The 21,770-nt window shown below is 49.5% G+C and overlaps 1 protein-coding gene across 2 annotated transcripts in view; it reads left to right on the top strand.

The window, feature by feature from the left end:
- The window catches only part of HEATR5A (HEAT repeat containing 5A), a 314,530-nt gene that overhangs the window by 110,636 nt on the left and 182,124 nt on the right, over positions 1-21,770 (top strand). The gene's annotated exons all lie outside the window — the stretch shown is intronic.

Raw genomic sequence — 21,770 nt, forward strand, 5'->3', positions numbered from 1 at the left:
TTCAAGTTTCGCAAATGTGACACCTATAGCATTTGTAATGCGATATGTGTTGTATTTACGCGACTAGATGTATTGATATTACAAATAACAATGGATTTTCAGTTTTTAATTAATACTTAAATAAAAGTATTTGTAATTTATAATGGCAATAGCTTAAACTTTTGTTAATAACTTTTGTGAAGATTATGTTAGTTGTATTTTATTGTGACGAAAATCCAAGAACAGAAGTGAAATATTAACATCTTTTTGTGACATTTGTAATAAAGCTTGAAACATTGAGAGAACATATTTGAACCAGTTGTTGTTGAATGGTTGCAAAGGTTGATGCTGTGGTGGTGCTGAGTGATGCTGTGGTGATGCGATAGAGTGAGTGCGATAGATAGAGTGAAGGCGATAGATAGCTAGAGTGATGGTGATAGATCGACATAGAGTGAGGGCGATAGATAGCTAGACAGATAGTGTATTTATGTTGCATTGAGTAGAGTGTAAGTACGAGGTGTGTAATTATATGGCACTGAGTGGTATTATGGGGAGTGTATTTACGTTGGATTGAGAAGAGTGTAATTATGTGGCACTGAGTGTTAATATGGGGAGTGTATGTTGCTTTGTGTGGAGTGTAATTATGTGTCACTGAGTGGTATTTGGAGTGTATGTTGCATTGAGTGCAGTGTAATTATGTTGCATGTAACTATGTGGCACTGAGTAGGATTTGGAGTGTATGTTGCATTGAGTGCAGTGTAATTATGTGGCGTGTAATTATGTGGCGTGTAATTATGTGGCACTGAGTGGGATTTGGAGTGTATGTTCCATTGAGTGCAGTGTAATTATGTGGCGTGTAATTATGTGGCGCTGAGTGGTATTTGGAGTGTATGTTGCGTTGAGCGCAGTGCATTAAGTAGCATATAATTATGTGGCACTGAGTGGTATTGTGTGAAGTGTATGTTGTATTCTGTAGGGTGTAATTGTGTGGCGTGTAATTATGTGGCACTGAGTGGTATATGGAGTGTATGTTCCACTGAGTGCAGTGTAACTATGTGGCACTGAGCGGGATTTGGTGAGAATGTTGCATTGAGTGCATTGTAATTATGCGGCACTGAGTGGTATTTGGAGTGTATGTTGCATTGAGTGCCGTGTAATTATGTGGCGTGTAATTATGTGGTACTGATTGGTATTTGGAGTGTATGTTGCGTTGAGCGCAGTGTAATTATGTAGCATAGAATTATGTGGCACTGAGTGGTATTGTGTGTAGTGTATGTTGTATTAAGTAGAGTGTAATTATATGGCGTGTAATTATGTGGCACTGAGTAGGATTTGGAGTGCATGTTGCATTGAGCGCAGTGCAATTATGTGGCGTGTAATTATGTGGCACTGAGTGGGATTTGGAGTGTATGTTCCATTGAGTGCAGTGTAATTATGTGGCGTGTAATTATGTGGCGCTGAGTGGTATTTGGAGTGTATGTTGCGTTGAGCGCAGTGCATTAAGTAGCATATAATTATGTGGCACTGAGTGGTATTGTGTGAAGTGTATGTTGTATTCTGTAGGGTGTAATTGTGTGGTGTGTAATTATGTGGCACTGAGTGGTATATGGAGTGTATGTTCCACTGAGTGCAGTGTAACTATGTGGCACTGAGCGGGATTTGGAGAGAATGTTGCATTGAGTGCATTGTAATTATGTGGCACTGAGTGGTATTTGGAGTGTATGTTGCATTGAGTGCCGTGTAATTATGTGGCGTGTAATTATGTGGTACTGAGTGGTATTTGGAGTGTATGTTGCGTTGAGTGCAGTGTAATTATGTAGCATAGAATTATGTGGCACTGAGTGGTATTGTGTGTAGTGTATGTTGTATTAAGTAGAGTGTAATTATGTGGCACTGAGTGGTATTTGGAGTCTATGTTGCATTGAGTGTCTGGGAACATTTGCATTTCGTGTAAAGTTTCAGTTAAAAATAATGTAAATGAAAGTGCAGATTTTCTAACTGTTTGTCTTTAAACATGCAATCCTCAATTGTACGATTTCTGTGATCTTTCTTAGGCAGGCTGACACAAAAAATATTTTTTAAAAGCAGCCGCCTAATAATCGCCCCGGCACCTCTTTTGTCACAAATTAAGCACTGGAAAAGCGGCTGAAAGTAACCAGCACTGCGGTAAGCAGCTGTAGCTAAGCCACAAACAACAAGGAACGGCAGCTGGCTGTGTGCACGTGCATCACCAACCGGATTAAATATGCAGTAACAGATGACGGCTAAGTAGGTGAATGGGCCAGGCAGGGACATTTATGACAGTGAGACTACAGGCCCGCCCTCCCATCCGCAGACTTATGGAGCACTAGTTTTTTTTTAATAAGCAGAGGAACAGACACCAATTAGATGTATCTATTTAATTTTTAAAGCAGATTTTGTGATCGATATGCACTTCATGAATATGTAAGGAATGCTCTCAGGGAGTGAAATATACCGTCCGGACGACGCCTCAGGGAAGGTTGGCCGAAAATGAAGACCAGACACTAAGAGGAAGGTGGGCCATTAACCCCGACCCACCATATACTTCCTAACATCTTTCCCAGATTTTAATCATTCCAACTGGGGCTGACAAAGTAAATACAGCCACCAGATAAGTACTTTTAACCCACAAATAAAACTCCTCCCTCCATCACTCACTTGGAACATCTGCTTCATATCAATCAGTGCTCCTGTATAATTTACTGGTAGCAGGACGTCTCGTCCCATAGCGGATGGGAAGGAACAGAATGATTAAGCATGCCACTGCCACCAAGGGGTAACCTCGGTGGGTGAGGGTTTTCCTTACAAAACGCATTCTTAATCAATGCAATTCGCTCTGAAGAGTCTTTATCTTTGAAAGAATACACTACAATCCCTACGCAGCTGGGTGGAGGAACCTCAACTACTTAAACGTTGCCGAAGCCCACTGTTCTACATGTGGTGTGCTAACACGGATATGCATACACAACTGTGCATTTGTGCATGCCTTAGCGTGGGAATGGACCCTCTGGCTGCTGTTTGAACAATGCAATCCAGCAAGAATAAGGGTTTAGTGGTCCCCGGCGTACTGCACCTGCCGCACCAATGATAAAACCGACTAAACCTCACGGTGTGTGCAGCTGAACATGTGAACGCCGCCCCACAAACGGAAGCTTTAACGCGGCGCTGTTTAATCAAGCAGAAAGGTTTATCCCAACGAGCTTCCTTCTGGGGCCATGGCATGGGTCCATATGCACCTGTACAATTACACTCTGGATCCATTCTAGAGGTGCGCTTTAGATCAACGGTATATGACTGCTCTGGCTCTGTGCGCCGTGCTTTATAAACACGGTGGCATAACATAAGTAGCGAGATGCTAATTAATAAACGTGCATGTTTGGACATACATAGATCCATTATTAGTGGCTTAAAACAGAGCAGTGCAGGCAGCCAAGCGCAGGCTGAGATCACGGCTTTCTGCATGACACATCCGTGGGGCCTGTTAGCAGGCATGCCGCTGCAATCTCATCCTCCAAGCCCTCTCCGACGCGATTTCGGAGTATGCCATCAGTGGGTGCATTAACGGTAGAACGTACTGAAAAATAATACGCCTCTTGGGTTCCACTGTGAAGGTGAGGCTAGCGGGATAAACTGCCCTGTGATGGATCGAGCAAAGGTTGAAAGAAGCTGACCTATCATTTGATGGACATGCACGGAGGGCGCTGAAAGTAGGACGTGAGAGATCGGAGCCTGTCCAGTGGTGGGGTTGGCAAGAGTTTAAGCGACAGAGGGCAAACGCTGTTAAATATTAAAGATTCGTTGTGATGAAGGCGGCTACCTATGGTTGTGCAGTAAAGGAGTGGGCAGATGTGTCGGAATACTATAGACCAATACGTGAAGGACCCAGAACGAGACAGCGCTGAGGCCACCCTAACATTAACAAACATTAAATATTTGTAAACGTTGCAGATATCAAACGCTGCACAACGCCCCGAATCGAGCGGACACGAAGGTTCAGAAAGAACGTGTGTATGGTCCTCTACTTTGGGGCACGTCCAACTTCCTGTCTGTTCCCCCTCAGATGCCCCCTGTACTAGGCTCCCAATCACTCTGGGGCTGTCGCCTCACCTCTGTTATCTGTGATGATCAAGTTGTGGCTGCTCCTCCACCTGCCTCCATTATCTTCTCCCGGGTAGTCTCAGCGCCGGGCGCCTCCGAGGGACAGCTCATGGTGCGCCGGCTCCAGTGTGTGCAGACAGCAGGCCGGGCCCGCAGCGCCTCCGCCTCTGTGACATCAGCTGAGGAGCCTCCACAGTGTCCCCCGCCGCCCGCCCTCTCTAAGGCACACCCGTCCCTGATTCTAATAAGCTGCGAGCATGCGCATCCTGAAAACGGAAGTTCGGGAGCGTCACGCCTGTCTTGGGGCGGGACTTCCGTTTTTCTCAAAGCCCGCGCCCACGGAGTTGATGCCCCGCGGTGGCTGCAGAAGTCAGGACGGAGTGGCGGCGATACGGTGAGTAAGCTCTAGTTGTAAGGGGGGTGGCGTGTGTGTCTGTGTGTGTGCAGGGGGTTGGGAGGCGGCAGCGTCTGTGTGTGCGTGCGTGCAGAGGGGTGGGGGCTGGCTGTGTCTGTGTGTGTGCAGGGGCTGGGAGTTCGTCTGCGCAAGCGCGGCTCAGACGCGCGCTCCCGCGGTCAAAACTGAGACTGCAAAAGCGCGCGTCTGAGTCGTGTCCACTCTCCTGAATACGGGCCACATTAGGTCTGTAGCAGACTCTCAATGCTCACGCATTGAGAGTAGTCTGCTCGACCTAAAAAGACTGCACCGTTGCTTCTTGTTATGGGTATATGAGACCTCCCGTCCACCTCGTCTCGGCTTTTGATCTTTGATATTGGCGGGCGATGCAGAGTTTAACCGTGGGGGTCTGACACCCCAAACAAGAATACGCGACCTTGGTGTTCATGGCAGCCAAGCACAGCACCAATCTCTTTTTTAAAACATATTCATTTTTTTATTGCAAACAACATAACTACAGTGAATCAGTGATACCATAATTTAGCATATAATCTGAGCAGTAAGTGTTCGAGGCATGTGGGCTGCTAAATTCATATCTTAGCATTAGATCGCCGCCTAGTGTTGGGTCCGGATGATCGCACATTGTTGTCCTGGAAGAGTCTTCGAAGTATCCTGAGATAGGTGGCTCCTCCCCTGGACTACAGTGCGCATGGGCATCGGCTCCATCCCCAGATTGTTTTTTTCCGCCATTGGGTTCGGATGCGGTCTCGACCTCTCTCTGTCGGAACCGAGAAAAACTAACTTTTTAAGGCCCAAAGGCCTTGCTTTCATAGCGTCGGTATTGTTTGCGCACGGTCACGAGTTCTTCCGTCTCTTGGAGTCGGATTCAGCGGTGTTTTTTCACTCTTCGGACATCGAGGCCTTCTCATCGCGACACGACTGCAACTTTCCAACATGGAGCGGAGTCCGTTTAAGTTCTGTCCGCTCTGTGGGTCCAAATACCCACATATAGATTTGCACCCCGTCTGTAACAAATGCCTTTCACCAGACCATGACGACGGTAAATGCAAGGCCTGCGCACAATTCAGGTCTAAGAAGATTCTCAAGCTTCGGCGCGCGGTGCGCCTGGAAGCCAGACAAGCGGCCCCGGATTCGGAAAACATTTTCGGCGACCAAGAAGAGGAGGACCAGAGTCATCATCTCCAAATCTCCCCGCCCGAGACGGAGGTCGAGGCGGATCCGGTAGACGACGACGGAGTCGTGGGTCAAGGCCTTGAATACGTCGAAGAGGTAGGGGACGTCGAAGAGATTTATGGGGCCGCGGAAGATAGCTCAGGGGACGAGCTATGCCCCGAAGGTTACGAAGATCACGATCGGGTCACGGGATCGCCTGTTGGCCTTACCCAAGACCCCGTACCGCAAGCCACGGCCCCGCCTTCAAGCCCGGCCACGGACACACTTGCTGCGCAGCACGTTTCGAAACCGAAACCTACGGTATCGACAACACCTAAAATGGCCGACCCGAAAACGAAACCGAAACTTACGGACTCGAGCGTCCCTAAAATGGCGGCCGTACCTATAAAAGCTACCGCACCGGCTACTTCATCGACTCCGTCGGCCTCCGGTCCACAGAAGTCGAAGAAATCGGTCGATTCCACGGGGTCGAAGTCGGCGCCAGAGGAGGGATCCTCTAAGAAGGGTGGTCGGCACGGGTCAACCGCTGCGACACCGTCCAAGCCCGCCAAAGCCAGCGGCACGGCTCCGGTTCCGACTCGGACGCGTGGTGGACACGGAGGCGACACAAGCACACGGATCGAAGGCTGGCACATCTGCGCATCGGTCCAAGGACTCTGGGTCGGCGGCGGCAGCATCTTCGTCCAAGACTCAGAAGGGCCAAGACGTCGGATCCGAGGGGAAAGTCAAGCCATCCTCGTCGGCGCAAAAGGCCACTGCAAGTGAAGCGTCCCTCATCGCCTCTTCACTACAGAGAATCAGGGAGAAGGCCGCTGCTACGTCGGCTCCGATGCCATCGCCACACACTCCGGCAAAGCCTGCGAGTAAACTTCTTTTCCTTCTGCCACCAAAAGAGGAGCCGAAGGCCTTTTCAACGAAATCGACGCCAAAGAAGTCGGATTCTTCAACGGCAGGGGCACTTTCAAGTCGGGTACTCGACTCAGAAGAGGATTCTGAGCGTTTTATCGACGCCGACACAGGCAAATTGACCCTTTACAATTGGAGGATCACTTCAGAGCCAGTGGACTCCTATGTCATCCCCCTGAAGAAGAAAAGGCTTCCTCAAGACGCTTCAAGCCTCATAGAACCTATCCAGCCTCCTCCAAGGAGGAGCCCTACACCCTCACCAGATCACTCTGAGGGTGAGGGATATAATGAGGATGACCAATACACCTTCCCCATCAATGAACCAGATGCACAGCCAGATTCATATGATGACATTGGTGACCAAGGCACCCAAAGTGTGGGGCAAGACCCACAGCCTTTCAGTGCACGTGCATCCCCAACAGAGGACTCTGCAGGTTTTCATGCACTCATTGAGAGGGCAGCTGCTAATCATGATGTGGACATGCATGCTGACCCAGTTGAAGAAGACTTTCTATTTGACACTTTTTCAGTCTCTGAAAGATCAGTGAAGACGCTGCCTATGCTCAAAGGGGTCCTCAAGCATGCTGCGGACATCTTTAAAGAGCCTACCAGAGCGAGAGTGGTCAATCCACGTATCGAAAAAAAGTACAGACCAGCACCTGCAGACCCTGCATACATTCGGGGACAGTTGCCACTGGACTCTCTTGTGGTCGCAAATGCCAGGAAACGGGCCAACTCCCAGACGACGGGTGAAGCTCCTCCCCCGGACAAAGAGTCCAAGGTGCTAGAGGCAGGAGGCAAAAGAGTAGCTGCACAAGCTGCCAATTTTTGGCGTATTGCAAATACACAAGCACTCTTAGCACGTTACGATAGGGCGCATTACGACACCCTAGAGCAGATTATACAACACCTGCCTCCGCAGTTTCAAGAGGGCACCAAACTGCTTATAGAGGAGGGAAAACTGATCTCCAACGCAGCCATCAAGTGTGCACTTGACGCCGCAGACACAGCAGCTAGGGCTATCAACACTAGCGTCATGCTAAGACGACAAGCTTGGCTCCGCATATCGGGGTTTAAACCAGATATCCAGACAACCATACTTAATCAGCCAGTCAATCCTGATAGACTGTTTGGTCCAGATGTTGACACCACCCTAGAAAAAATTAAAAAAGACACCGAAACTGCTAAGTCAATGGGGGCCCTACAGTCACAACAGTTTCGTGGCAATAATTTTCGTCGCTCAGGTGCGCGTGGAGTCACCAGAGGACAGATGGGTCAACAATCGCAATTCTCTAGAGGTGGAGCACAATCCTCGTACACCAAACAGAACAAGGGGGGTTACCGAGGAAACAGCACCAGAGGACGCGGCAGAGGGAACAACAACTCCCGTTCCTCTACCCCAAGCAAACAGTGACTCTCTGTCACTACCCCCCGACCACTTGACACCTGTCGGGGGGAGACTGCAGCAGTTCCTGCCCGTCTGGAGAAACATCACCACAGACAGGTGGGTGCGACAACTAGTCCAGTACGGTTATTGTCTAGAGTTGAAATCCACTCCACCCAACATTCCACCAAGGCAAAGGCCTATGTCCGCAGAGCACTTGCACTTATTGCAGCAGGAAGTAGTGGCGATGCTGCAAAAAGGCGCAATCGAGCTCGTGCCAGTGGGACAGGAAGGCACAGGGGTATATTCCCTGTACTTCCTTATTCCAAAGAAGGACGGATCTCTCAGACCCATTCTAGATCTACGTCCCCTCAACCTGTATATACTGTCAGAACATTTCCATATGCTTACACTGCAACAGATTCTTCCCTTGTTAAACCAAGGGGACTTCTTAGCAACCTTAGATCTCAAGGATGCTTATTTCCACATTCCACTACACCCGTCCCACAGGAAATACCTCAGGTTCACTATCCAAGGCAAGCATTACCAGTTCAAGGTCCTACCCTTCGGAGTCACCACAGCCCCAAGGGTGTTTACCAAGTGTCTGGCGACAATAGCAGCGAACCTCAGGAGGCAGAACATCCATGTCTACCCCTACCTGGACGACTGGCTCGTTCAAGCCAAGTCGGAACAACAGTGCGCCGCGGACATGTCGACTACCATTCACCTCCTTCACAATCTAGGTTTCTCGTTGAACTACCCAAAGTCGCATCTTCAGCCGGCACATGTCCGGCAGTTTCTAGGTGCGACGATCAATACCCTGACGGCCATGGCTCAACCAAACCAAGTCAGGATAGACAGCATGCAGTCTCTAATCCAGAAATTCAGACCACAACACTCGCTTCCAGCGAGAGTGTTCATGCAGTTGATAGGCATGATGGCCTCCTGCATCTTCATAGTCCCTCACGCACGGTTACATATGCGCCCGCTCCAAGAGTGCTTAGCAAATCAGTGGACACAGGCTCAAGGACAATTAACAGACCTAGTGTTGGTTACCAGTCGGGCATACGACTCTCTGCATTGGTGGACTCCACACAACCTTTGCAAGGGCCGACTGTTCCAGGAGCCAGTGCCACAGATTATCCTGACAACGGACGCATCTCTCCAGGGATGGGGAGCTCATCTGCTCACTTACACAGTGCAGGGACTATGGATGACGCAGCAACAGAAGATGCACATCAACTATCTGGAACTGATGGCAATCTTCATGGCGCTCAAGTCCTTCATTGTACATCTGTGCAACAAGGTAGTGTTAGTCCGGACGGACAACATGACCGCGATGTACTACATTCAAAAGCAGGGGGGCACCCACTCGCCACAGCTGTCTCATCTGGCTCAGGGCATGTGGCGGTGGGCCATTCAGAGGAACATCTTCCTCATGGCAGAACACCTCCCGGGCAAGGACAATCAGATGGCGGATCTGCTCAGCAGATACAGCCATCAAATGCACGAGTGGGAGTTACACCCATCTGTACTCCACCCGTACTTCCAGCAGTGGGGTCATCCGGAGATAGACCTGTTTGCCACAAAAGAAAACGCAAAATGCCAACACTTTGCCGCCAGGTTTCCTCACCCACTGTCGCAGGAGAATGCGATATGGATGAACTGGTCAGGCAAATTTGCGTACGCTTTTCCGCCAGCCCCTCTGATACCGCTGGTGGCAAGAAAGCTAAGGCAGCACGCGATGACTCTCATCCTGGTTGCTCCAATGTGGGCGCGCCAAGCGTGGTACACCACGTTCCTCGAACTCTCAGTGGTGCCACATCAAAGACTGCGCCTCACGCCCAGACTTTTGACGCAGAACCATGGAGAAATTCAGCATCCAGATCCGCAACAGCTCAACCTGGCGATCTGGCTCCTGAGGTCCTAGTGTTTGGATACCTTAACCTGCCTCCAGAATGCATGAACATCATCAAGGAGGCAAGGAGGCCAACTACCAGAGCATGCTATGCTGCAAAATGGAAGCGCTTTGTCATTTATTGTACAGCCAATGACATCACCCCGCTAGATGCATCTATCCCTAACATCATTTGCTATCTGTTGCATCTTTACAAGTGCAATCTAGCGTACACTTCCATTCGGATACATCTATCCGCCATAGCAGCTTATCTTCAGAACAGGCAGCATCTCTCTGTCTTCAGGGTGCCTGCCATTAAAGCTTTCCTTGAAGGTCTGAAACGAGTCATTCCCCCAAGAACACCACCAGCTCCGGTGTGGAACCTCAATGTGGTCCTCACCAGACTGATGGGACCACCATTTGAGCCACTGCACTCGTGTGAACTCGAGTTCCTAACGTGGAAAGTAGCTTTCCTGATAGCTATTACGTCACTGAGGCGGGTTAGTGAGCTACAAGCGCTCACAATCCAAGAGCCTTTCATTCAAATTCATCCAAATAGGGTAGTGCTACGCACTAACCCCAAATTCCTTCTGAAGGTGGTGTCACAGTTTCATCTCAACCAAACTATTGACTTGCCGGCATTCTTCCAAAACCCACAAACGGTGGCGGAAAGAATGCTCCATACCTTAGATGTACGGAGGGCGTTGATGTACTACATAGACAGGACACAACCCTTTAGGAAAACAAAACAACTTTTTGTTGCCTTCGCACCACAACACAAAGGCAACCCTATTTCCAAAGCAGGAATAGCCAGGTGGATTGTTAAGTGCATCCAAATCTGTTATCAAAAGGCCAAGCGCACTTTAACGATACCCCCAAGGGCGCACTCCACACGCAAATTGGGGGCATCCATGGCTTTCCTAGGGAACATTCCTTTAGAGGACAATTGCAGAGCAGCCACGTGGGTTACACCACATACCTTTACAAAACACTACTGTGTTGATGTGCATTCCAAGCAGCAAGTTGCTGTAGGGCAGGCTGTTCTCAAGACACTTTTTCAGGTTTCTGCAGCTGGCACGGGCAACCGCCGCTGATGGAGGGACTGCTATGTATTCTATGCTAAGATATGAATTTAGCAGCCCACATGCCTCGAACTGAATATGCTACTTACCAGTATGCATCTGTTCTTGGCATGTAGGGCTGCTAACATTCATATCGCCCACCCTCCTCCCCGGTGCCTGTCGCAGCTGCAGATGTACTATTGTATTCAGTCATTAGCATGGACATTCTTTACACTTTTCACTCCATCTTCTGCCACAATGGCGAAAAACAATCTGGGGATGGAGCCGATGCCCATGCGCACTGTAGTCCAGGGGAGGAGCCACCTATCTCAGGATACTTCGAAGACTCTTCCAGGACAACAATGTGCGATCATCCGGACCCAACACTAGGCGGCGATCTAATGCTAAGATATGAATGTTAGCAGCCCTACATGCCAAGAACAGATGCATACTGGTAAGTAGCATATTCATTACATTTGTCGTTCTATTATTGGAGCGGGAAACCCACCTGCGGTGCATGGCCCTCCCTGCATGTCTAAGGTCCCTTTCACAGCCTTTGATATGTTTGTCATTGCCCCCAGATCCTTTCCCATTTCTTTGGACAACCTCTGTTATGATAGATAGTATGTTCTGCCAACCCGCACCAGTCTAGATGCGTCTGCCAGTCCTCTACCTCTGGTAAAGCTCGGGCTCCCAGTTCCCTGGCTGGGTTGCATTTTGCCACCAGTGCCAACCAAACCCCAGTGTATCTTGGCCATGCCTCGAGCACAGCGCCAATCTTAACCACAACTGAGTCCTATTCCCTCAGGATTGTAACTGCAGCTGTGTCCTGCTCCCTGATGAGTGTGCTCTGAATATCTCTTTAACAGAGGCCGCACAGTGTGAGAGTGTACCTGACCAAAGCACAGGCCAGACCCGAGTGAAAGATGGCCGTCCTTAAAAGTGGCCTTGAGGTTGGCCCAGAACACACTTTAGATTCACAGCACTCTGTTAGTCCATAAATTAGGTAAAAGACAGAAGAGAGATGTGTGCATATTCATGGCCAAAGTAACAAAAAGAATGTTAAATGCCAGTTGACAAACTATAAATTAGGAAAACACATGTATTCATTGGGCCAAGTTGTGCCTGCCCTTCTCCTGGCTGACAACTCCTGTCTTGGCTCTGTCAGCAGAAATGCCCCATGCCTTCCTCCACTTGGAAGTAATGTTTCCATGATGATGGGTTTTTCCTCCTGCCAGGCCAATTGCACAGACTCAATTGATGTCGATATCGAACCCCAAACTGATAGATGCACTTATCTGGATGAGCACTTACTAAGTGTGTCTCAGCGCACAGGCGCAGCCAGCTTTGCTGATGTCTCTGTGCTTCGTTGTCATTGTAGTCATTCACATAGTAAACAGTTACTCACATTCTGTTTGTGTCATGCCCTCTGTGTGCACAGACCTAGATCTGGTTGTTGGAGTGAGGGCATGTGTTGTTGGAACTCAGTATAAACTATTTGCGTTAACAGAGCCATACAAACTGACACCCCTGTCCTTGGCAAGCCGCTCATTTCAGAGAGCCACGTACTGGTGCAAGCTGTGCCATCCTTCAGATGCACTAGTGTTGACCGGTCACTAGGATCCTGCAGTGGTCTGCACAATTCCCGGATAGATCGTGCAGGAGCATTTCAAAATGTAATTTACCTACGTAAAGTGTGCCAATGTGCGGCGGCCCCAAAGTTCAACACTGTGACTCTTGTGAGGATTAAACCACTATTGGGGAGACCAAGGGCTAAGTTGACATCCTGTGAGGTTCTTAATAACTTTTGCCAACTTTGAAACCATCCCCAGCAATCCGTTCAACCTTTTCACCACCAAAATCATTGACAAATTGAGCTTTGAAAGTTTGCCTAATCTTAAGAGTCTAGCTATCTGCCAGTGTCACTCAAAATCTTCATGAATGGAAAAGACAACTGTATCCTTAATGCCAGTGCCTGCACCTCCTCGAACAGTTGTGAATAAGTGAACTCACTCCATGGGTTAGTGTCCAGGGCCATTGGCTCTAATTGGACTCAATATCCAAGACTTGGGAAGGCACCTCAATAAAACCTTGCCACCAGGCACTGGAGGAGAGATTTGGCTCTGGTCTTATGCAATGTTGTCCAGCAGATGGCACTTTACAAGCATTAGAGTTTCGAAATCTGCCACCCGAGCATTTGTTGACATATTGAGGATAGCAGCTATCTTTATATCTGAAAAAGGTCATTGGAAGATTTATTTCAATGAGAGTCCACCTTTAACCTTGACCATGCTTTACCTCCAGGGTGATGGGTGTCCCCCGTGCAGCAGGAGTGGTTTATTGACAAACCACTTCACCATATGGAATTACGAAGCCACATGATCAACTCCTCAGAGCTTGTGTGCTGATAACTTTGAATTCTCTGAGGCTGTGGAGACGAGGTGAGATGATCTCGAGACCCAGTTGGGCGTAGCTGGAGGCGCACACTATGTAAGCCGTTCCCAGCACAGGACTATACTGCATCAATCTCCCACTGGGCTTCGCAGTGCAGGTACCGCTTATTGAGCTTTGTCACCCTTCCTCTGGTCCGCTTCTCTTCTTTCAAGCAGCTGGGATAGGCCCCTCCTGAGGCTGCCTCTTTTGCGGAAACCCCTGCATTGCTTTTCTTGCAGGGGCGGGCTCGTTTTCTCAGGGCAGACCCTTCGTGCTTCCAGCAGGAAACCTTGGCCCCCACTAGCAGCAGAGCTGGCTGTCAGAAGCAACAATCCCTCATCGCAACAGATTCTCCAACATTTGCAGGAGTTCACTGGGCTTTGGGAGGTCCTAGAACATGGACTTGAGGATTGAGCCCCGTTTTTAAGCTGTGTTTGAATACCTCGAGTTTTAGAAAGAAGGAGGGCGCGGGGCTGGAGGTTTCTGGTCCATAGAAAGGCAAAAATGGGCATGAAAGAGAAAAAAGCCTCCCATTCCATAGCAGTCATCATGAAGGGGGGGGGGTGTAACACCTCAGGGGAACAGCAGGGCAGGACGTAGACAAAGACTACTTCTGCACTCTAGAGGGAACCACTGTCAACTGTCTACCCCCTCCCCCCACAGTAGAATCTGACCAACCACAAAGACTTCAGCAATGTGTGAAGGGAGCCTAGCGGTATGAAAAGCACATGTGTCCGGCTACTCGGACCGCCAAAATGGATTCCGCTGTGTTCAGTCAGTCATGACATATATACTGCTTCCTCATTCTGACCCTCGCCCCATGACACCTGCACACAGCTGGATTCAGCCCAGCAGTTTCAGAGGACTGGCAGAGTTCATTAAGAGGGGAGACCAGTAGGCAAATGTTATGTTATGTTAATGGGGTACTTTTATAGCGCACAGCTACTCTGAGGAGTGTCCCGGCGCTTAAGATCGACACGGACCCAGAGTGGAAGGCAAAACGGGAGAGAATGCTGAAGCAGAAAGGGATGAATTACTGGGAGAAAAGCAGGGTCTTCAGATCCTGCCTGAATGCCAACAGATTGGTGTTGGATCTGAGTGATAGAGGAAGAGCATTCCACAGCCGAGGGGCGAGATGTTTAAAAGAACGCAGCGCGCACGTCGGATCACCGGGGTGACCGCCATGGCCTGGGTAGAGGATCGCAAGGATCTTGAAGGCAGATAGAAACTAATCCGTTTCCGGAGATAAAAGGCACGTGTACCATGAAGGGCTTTGAAGGCAATGGTCAAGGCCTTGAAAGTGATACGCTTCCTAATAGGCAGCCAGTGAAGAGTCCTGAGAAGGTCGCTGGCCCTAGCTCTCCTGGTGAGGCCAAAGATGGCCCGGGCCGCTGAGTTTTGAACAACCTGGAAACGCGCAAGAAGGAAATCTCCCTGCACAAGTTGCATGTATGTAATCCTTACCCTGCCTTTTAACTCAATCACTCCTATCATCTGACAGCAGTCCTTCTCAATTAAGGAGAATGCACCTGGGGCGCCCCCTCCAGATAACAGACCACACTCGGTGTTGTGATCCACGATACACCTGCTCGTTGGTGTAGACGATTGTTGTGTGCGCGGAGGCAAAAGAATGAGTGAAAGTTCCCAAAGGCCTGAGTCTTGGGTAACCCATGGAAGGAGTGTTAGCTTCGAATCATTCCTGTCCCAGCAGTCTGGAAAATGTTTGGGGGTGCAGGTCTCTCAGAACCCTCTTTGGGGTACCTGTAAAGGGTTTATGAGCTTGGTAAAGAGGGGTGTGTGTGCTGACACAGACATGCAGCGAAAGAGATGAAGAATTGTACATGGAGATCGCATACTTCGACATCAGCACAGAAAATTCATCTATTTGACATGTTTTAGTTAAGTTGGATGATAGTTTAATTTTTTATATTGCCCAATATGTATATTTAAAGACCATTTATTTCACTTTTTATGTACTTATGAACTTGGAAGTTCTAAAATTGAATTCAGTTCAATTAGTTGTTTCAAGCATTGATTCATAAAAACATTAATTAAAAATAACTATGCATTTCTTCAGATATTTACCTTGTTTTTTAAATGAAACATTCCAGTCAATCAATCAAAATATTCTTTATTCTGTTATTTTTCTATAACCATAAGAGTGCATTGAACATACAATAAAATAATACATCATATCTGTAATTTAGAACAATTCAGTGTTTTACAGGAAATCACAAAACAAAGTGCCTACGTGCCGAAAGTGCATTCACAAAGGGATATTGGTTCTTAATATAATCCATACCGAATGAACAACATACAAAACATATAAAACCCCTTTAAGCCTATCTAAAATCACCATATGTCAATAAACAGCATGAAAATCCATAGAGCACATCGTGCCCAACAAATAAAGTGAATGACAATCACAGTTTAAGATATGGTGCAAGACCTTTTTTTCTTCTAGATATTACAGCCCTAAGAAACCTTGCTAGTACCTCACATGTATATAAATTGGGAAGCAATTGCAAATATAGAAATGCCGGTCTGCATTGCTTAAAATGTAGTGATTTTAGTATAGGAACAATAAAAAGTCTCCTTAAATCAGCATATAATTTACAGAAGAACAAAATGTGGATCATTGATTGTTTGGACATATTGTCACAAGGACATATCATTACATCCTTTGCCCAATTATTAGTACTTGGAAATGCTGTCAGACTATAAAATATATCTAATCTAAAACGCGTTAAAACAAGTTCGAGGCATGTGGGCTGCTAAATTCATATCTTAGCATTAGATCGCCGCCTAGTGTTGGGCTCGGATGATCGCACATTGTTGTCCTGGAATAGTCTTCGAAGTATCCTGAGATAGGTGGCTCCTCCCCTGGACTACAGTGCGCATGGGCATCGGCTCCATCCCCAGATTGTTTTTTTCCGCCATTGGGTTCGGATGTGGTCTCGACGTCTTACTGTCGGAACCAAGAAAAACTAACTTTTAGCGGCCAAAAGGCCTCGATTTTCTTGCGTCGGTATTGTCTGCGCACGGTCTCGAGTCTTCCGTCTCTTGGAGCCGGAATAAGCGGAGTTTTCTTCGCTCTCGGAACTTTGAGGCCTTCTCATCGCGACACGACTGCAAAACTTTTCAGACATGGAGCGGAGCCCGTTTAAGTACTGCCCGCTCTGTGGGTCCAAGTACCCACACATCGATCTACACCCCGTGTGTAACAAATGCCTTTCGCCTGACCACGACGACGGCAAGTGCAAGTTGTGTGCACAATTCCGCTCGAAGAAGACTCTCAAGCTTCGGCGCGCGGTGCGCATGGAAGCTAAACAAGCGGCCCCGGATCCGGAGAACATCTTCGGCGACCAGGACGAAGAGGACCAGGGTCATCATCTACAAATCTCCCCACCCGAGACGGAGGTCGAGGCGGATCCGGGAGACGACGACGGAGTCGCGGGTCAAGGCCTTCAATACGTCGACGAGGTAGGAGACGACGATGAGATTTATGGGGCCGCGGCAGACAGCTCGGGGGACGAGCTCTGCCCCGAAGGTTACGAGGATACCGACCGGGACACGGGATCGCCTGTCGGCCTTACCCAAGACCCGTTGCCGCAAGCCACAGCCCCGCCTTCGGGCCCGGCCACGGACTTACTTGCTGAGCAGACTGTTTCGAAACCGAAACCAAAACCATCGGGATCGACAACACCTAAAATGGCCGAACCGAAACCGAAACTTAAGGACTCGAGTGTCCCTAAGATGGCTGCCGTGCCGGTGAAAACGACGGTGCCCGCTACCCCATCGACTCCGTCGACCTCCGGTCCGCAGAAGTCGAAGAAGTCCGTCGATTCCGATGCTGCAAAATCGAAACCGACGCCAGAGGAGGGGTCCTCCAAAAAAGATGGTCGGCACGGGTCAGCGGCTACGACGCCGTCCAAGCCCGCCAAGGTCGGCTCCAAGGAGGCTACGCAGGCACACGGAAAGAAGTCTGCGCCCCGAACACAGGAATCGGAGGCGGTTAAGACGGGATCCGCGCCCAAAGCGCACAAGGCCCACAAGGACGTCGGATCCGAGGGAAAGATCAGACCATCCTCGTCAGCGCCGAAACAAACTGTGAGTGAGCCGTCCACCATAGCCGATTCACTGCAAAGAATCAGGGAGAAGGCCTTTGCCCCGTCGGCTCCGATACCATCGCCGCAGCCGCAAAAGGACACTCCAGCGAAGCCTTCTGGGGAACTTCTCTTTATTTTGCCGCCGAAGGAGGCGCCGAAAGCATTTTCAACCAAGTCGGCACCGAAACAGGTGATTTCTTCACCGACTGGCCCGCTTCCACGTCGGGTACTCGAATCAGAGGACGATTCAGAGCACTTCATCGACGCTGACACAGGCCAACTGACCCTCTATAAGAGGAAAATCACTTCGGAGCCAGTGGACTCCTATGTCATCCCACTAAAGAAGAAGAGGGTGCCCCTTGACGCCTCAGGCCTCACGGAACCAATCCAGCCTCCTCCGAGACGGAGCCCTACTCCCTCCCCAGAACACTCTGCGGGTGAGGGGTATGATGAAAACGAGCAGTACAATTTCCCTATCAATGAACCTGATGTACAACCGGATTCATATGATGACACTGGTGACCAGAACACCCAGGGTGTGGGGCAGGACCCGCACCTTTTTAATGCACGTGCATCCCCGACTGAGGATTCAGCAGGTTTTCATGCACTACTCGAAAGGGCGGCAGCCAATCATGATGTGGACATGCATGCCGACCCGGTTGAGGAAGACTTCCTTTTCGACACTTTTTCAGTCTCTGAAAGGACAGTAAAGACACTGCCTATGCTTAAGGGAGTCCTCAAGCATGCTGGGGACATATTTAAGGAGCCTACAAGAGCGAGAGTGGTCAACCCTCGCATTGAAAAAAAGTACAGACCTGCACCTGCGGACCCCGCATACATCCGGGGACAATTGCCACTGGACTCTCTTGTGGTCGCCAATGCCAGGAAACGTGCCAACTCCCAGACAACGGGTGAAGCTCCTCCCCCGGATAAGGAGTCAAAAGTGCTAGAGGCAGGGGGCAAAAGAGTAGCTGCACAGGCATCAAACTTTTGGCGCATCGCCAATACACAGGCACTCTTGGCGCGTTACGATAGGGCGCACTACGACACCCTAGAACAGATTGTACAACACCTGCCTCCACAGTTCCAAGAGGCCACCCAACTGCTCATTGAGGAAGGAAAGCTAATCTCAAACGCAGCCATCAAGTGTGCACTTGACGCTGCGGACACAGCTGCTAGAGCTATCAACACTAGCGTTATGCTGAGACGACAAGCGTGGCTCCGCATCTCAGGGTTTAAACCGGATATTCAGACAACAATCCTTAATCAGCCAGTCAATCCTGAAAGTCTGTTTGGTCCAGATGTTGACACCACCCTAGAGAAAATAAAGAAGGACACAGAAACTGCTAAGTCCATGGGGGCCCTGCAGTCACAACAGTTTCGTGGCAGCAATTTTCGTCGCTCAGGTGCACGTGGAGTCACCAGAGGACAAATGGGTCAACAATCCCAGTTCTCTAAAGGTGGGGCACAATCCTCGTTCACAAAACAGAACAAGGGAGGTTACAGAAATAACAGCAACAGAGGTCGCGGCAGAGGAAACAACAGCTCCCGCTCCTCTGCTCCAAGCAAACAGTGACTCTCTGTCACTGCCCCCCGACCACTTAACACCTGTCGGGGGGAGACTGCAGCAGTTCCTGCCCGTCTGGAGAAACATCACCACAGACAGGTGGGTGCGACAACTAATCCAGTATGGTTATTGCCTAGAGTTGAAATCCACTCCACCCAACATCCCGCCAAGGCAAAGGCCTATGTCCGCAGAGCACTTGCTCATATTGCAGCAGGAAGTAGTGGTGATGCTGCAAAAAGGCGCAATCGAGCTCGTGCCGGTGGGAGAGGAAGGCACAGGGGTGTATTCCCTGTACTTCCTTATTCCGAAGAAGGACGGATCTCTCAGACCCATTCTAGATCTACGTCCCCTCAACCTGTATATTCTATCAGAACATTTCCACATGCTTACACTGCAACAGATTCTTCCCTTGCTAAACCAAGGGGACTTCTTAGCAACCTTAGATCTCAAGGATGCTTATTTCCACATTCCACTACACCCGTCACACAGGAAATACCTCAGGTTCACTATTCAAGGCAGGCACTACCAGTTCAAGGTCCTACCCTTCGGAGTCACCACAGCCCCGAGGGTGTTCACCAAGTGTCTGGCGACAGTAGCGGCGCACCTCAGGAGGCAGAACATCCATGTCTACCCCTACCTAGACGACTGGCTCGTGCAAGCCAAGTCAGAGCAACAGTGCGCCGCGGACATGTCGACTACCATTCACCTCCTTCACAATCTAGGTTTCTCGTTGAACTACCCAAAGTCGCATCTTCAGCCGGCACATGTCCGGCAGTTCCTAGGTGCGACGATCAACACCCTGACGGCCATGGCTCAGCCAAACCAAGTCAGGATAGACAGCATGCAGGCCCTGATCCAAAGGTTCAGGCCACAACACTCGCTTCCAGCGAGAGTGTTCATGCAGTTGATAGGCATGATGGCCTCCTGCATCTTCATAGTCCCTCACGCACGGCTACATATGCGCCCGCTCCAGGAGTGCTTAGCGAATCAGTGGACACAGGCTCGTGGGCAATTGACAGACCTAGTGTTGGTTACCAGTCAGGCGTACGACTCTCTGCATTGGTGGACTCCACACAACCTTTGCAAGGGCCGACTGTTCCAGGAGCCAGTGCCACAGATTACCCTGACGACGGACGCATCTCTCCAGGGGTGGGGAGCTCATCTGCTCACTTACACAGTGCAGGGACTATGGACGACGCAGCAACAGAAGATGCACATCAACTATCTGGAACTGATGGCAATCTTCATGGCGCTCAAGTCCTTCATTGTACATCTGTGCAACAAAGTCGTGCTAGTCCGGACGGACAACATGACCGCGATGTACTACATTCAAAAGCAGGGAGGCACCCACTCGCCACAGCTGTCTCATCTGGCTCAGAGCATGTGGAAGTGGGCCATTCAGAGGAACATTTTCCTCATGGCAGAACACCTCCCAGGAAAGGACAATCAGATGGCGGATCTGCTCAGCAGGTACAGCCATCAAATGCACGAGTGGGAGTTACACCCATCTGTCCTCCACCCGTACTTCCAGCAGTGGGGTCATCCGGAGATAGACCTGTTTGCCACAAAGAGAACGCAAAATGCCAACACTTTGCCGCCAGGTTCCCTCACCCACAGTCGCAGGGGAATGCGATATGGATGAACTGGTCAGGCAAATTTGCGTACGCTTTTCCGCCAGCCCCTCTAATACCGCTGGTCGCAAGAAAACTAAGGCAGCACGAGATGACTCTCATCCTAGTTGCTCCAACGTGGGCGCGCCAGGCTTGGTACACCACGTTCCTCGAACTCTCAGTGGTGCCGCATCAAAGACTGCGCCTCACGCCCAGTCTTTTGACGCAGAACCATGGAGAAATTCAGCATCCAGATCCGCAACAGCTCAACCTGGCGATCTGGCTCCTGAAGTCCTAGAGTTTGGATACCTTAACCTACCTCCGGAATGCATGAACATCATCAAGGAGGCGAGGAAACCAACTACTAGAGCATGCTATGCTGCGAAATGGAAGCGTTTTGTCATTTACTGTACAGCCAATGACATCAACCCGCTAGATGCATCTATCCCCAACATCATCTGCTATCTGTTGCATCTTTACAAGTGCAACCTAGCGTACACTTCCATTCGGATACATCTATCCGCCATAGCGGCTTATCTCCAGAACAGGCAGCACCTCTCTGTCTTCAGAGTGCCCGCCATTAAAGCCTTCCTTGAAGGTCTGAAACGAGTCATTCCCCCAAGAACACCGCCAGCTCCGGTGTGGAACCTCAATGTCGTTCTCACCAGACTGATGGGACCACCATTTGAGCCACTGCACTCGTGTGAACTCCAGTTCCTTACGTGGAAAGTAGCTTTCCTTGTAGCTATTACGTCTCTGAGGCGTGTCAGTGAGCTGCAGGCGCTCACAATCCAAGAGCCATTCATTCAAATTCATCCAAATAGGGTAGTGCTACGCACTAACCCCAAATTCCTTCCGAAGGTGGTGTCACAGTTTCATCTAAACCAAACTATTGACTTACCAGCATTCTTTCAAAACCCGCAAACGGTGGCGGAAAGAATGCTCCATACCTTAGATGTACGGAGGGCGTTGATGTACTACATAGACAGAACACAACCCTTTAGAAAAACAAAACAACTCTTTGTTGCCTTCGCACCACAACACAAAGGCAACCCGATTTCCAAGGCAGGGATAGCCAGATGGATTGTTAAGTGCATCCAGATATGTTATCAAAAAG

Source organism: Lissotriton helveticus, chromosome 9 (assembly GCF_964261635.1).
Source record: "Lissotriton helveticus chromosome 9, aLisHel1.1, whole genome shotgun sequence".
Lineage (NCBI taxonomy): Eukaryota > Metazoa > Chordata > Amphibia > Caudata > Salamandridae > Lissotriton > Lissotriton helveticus.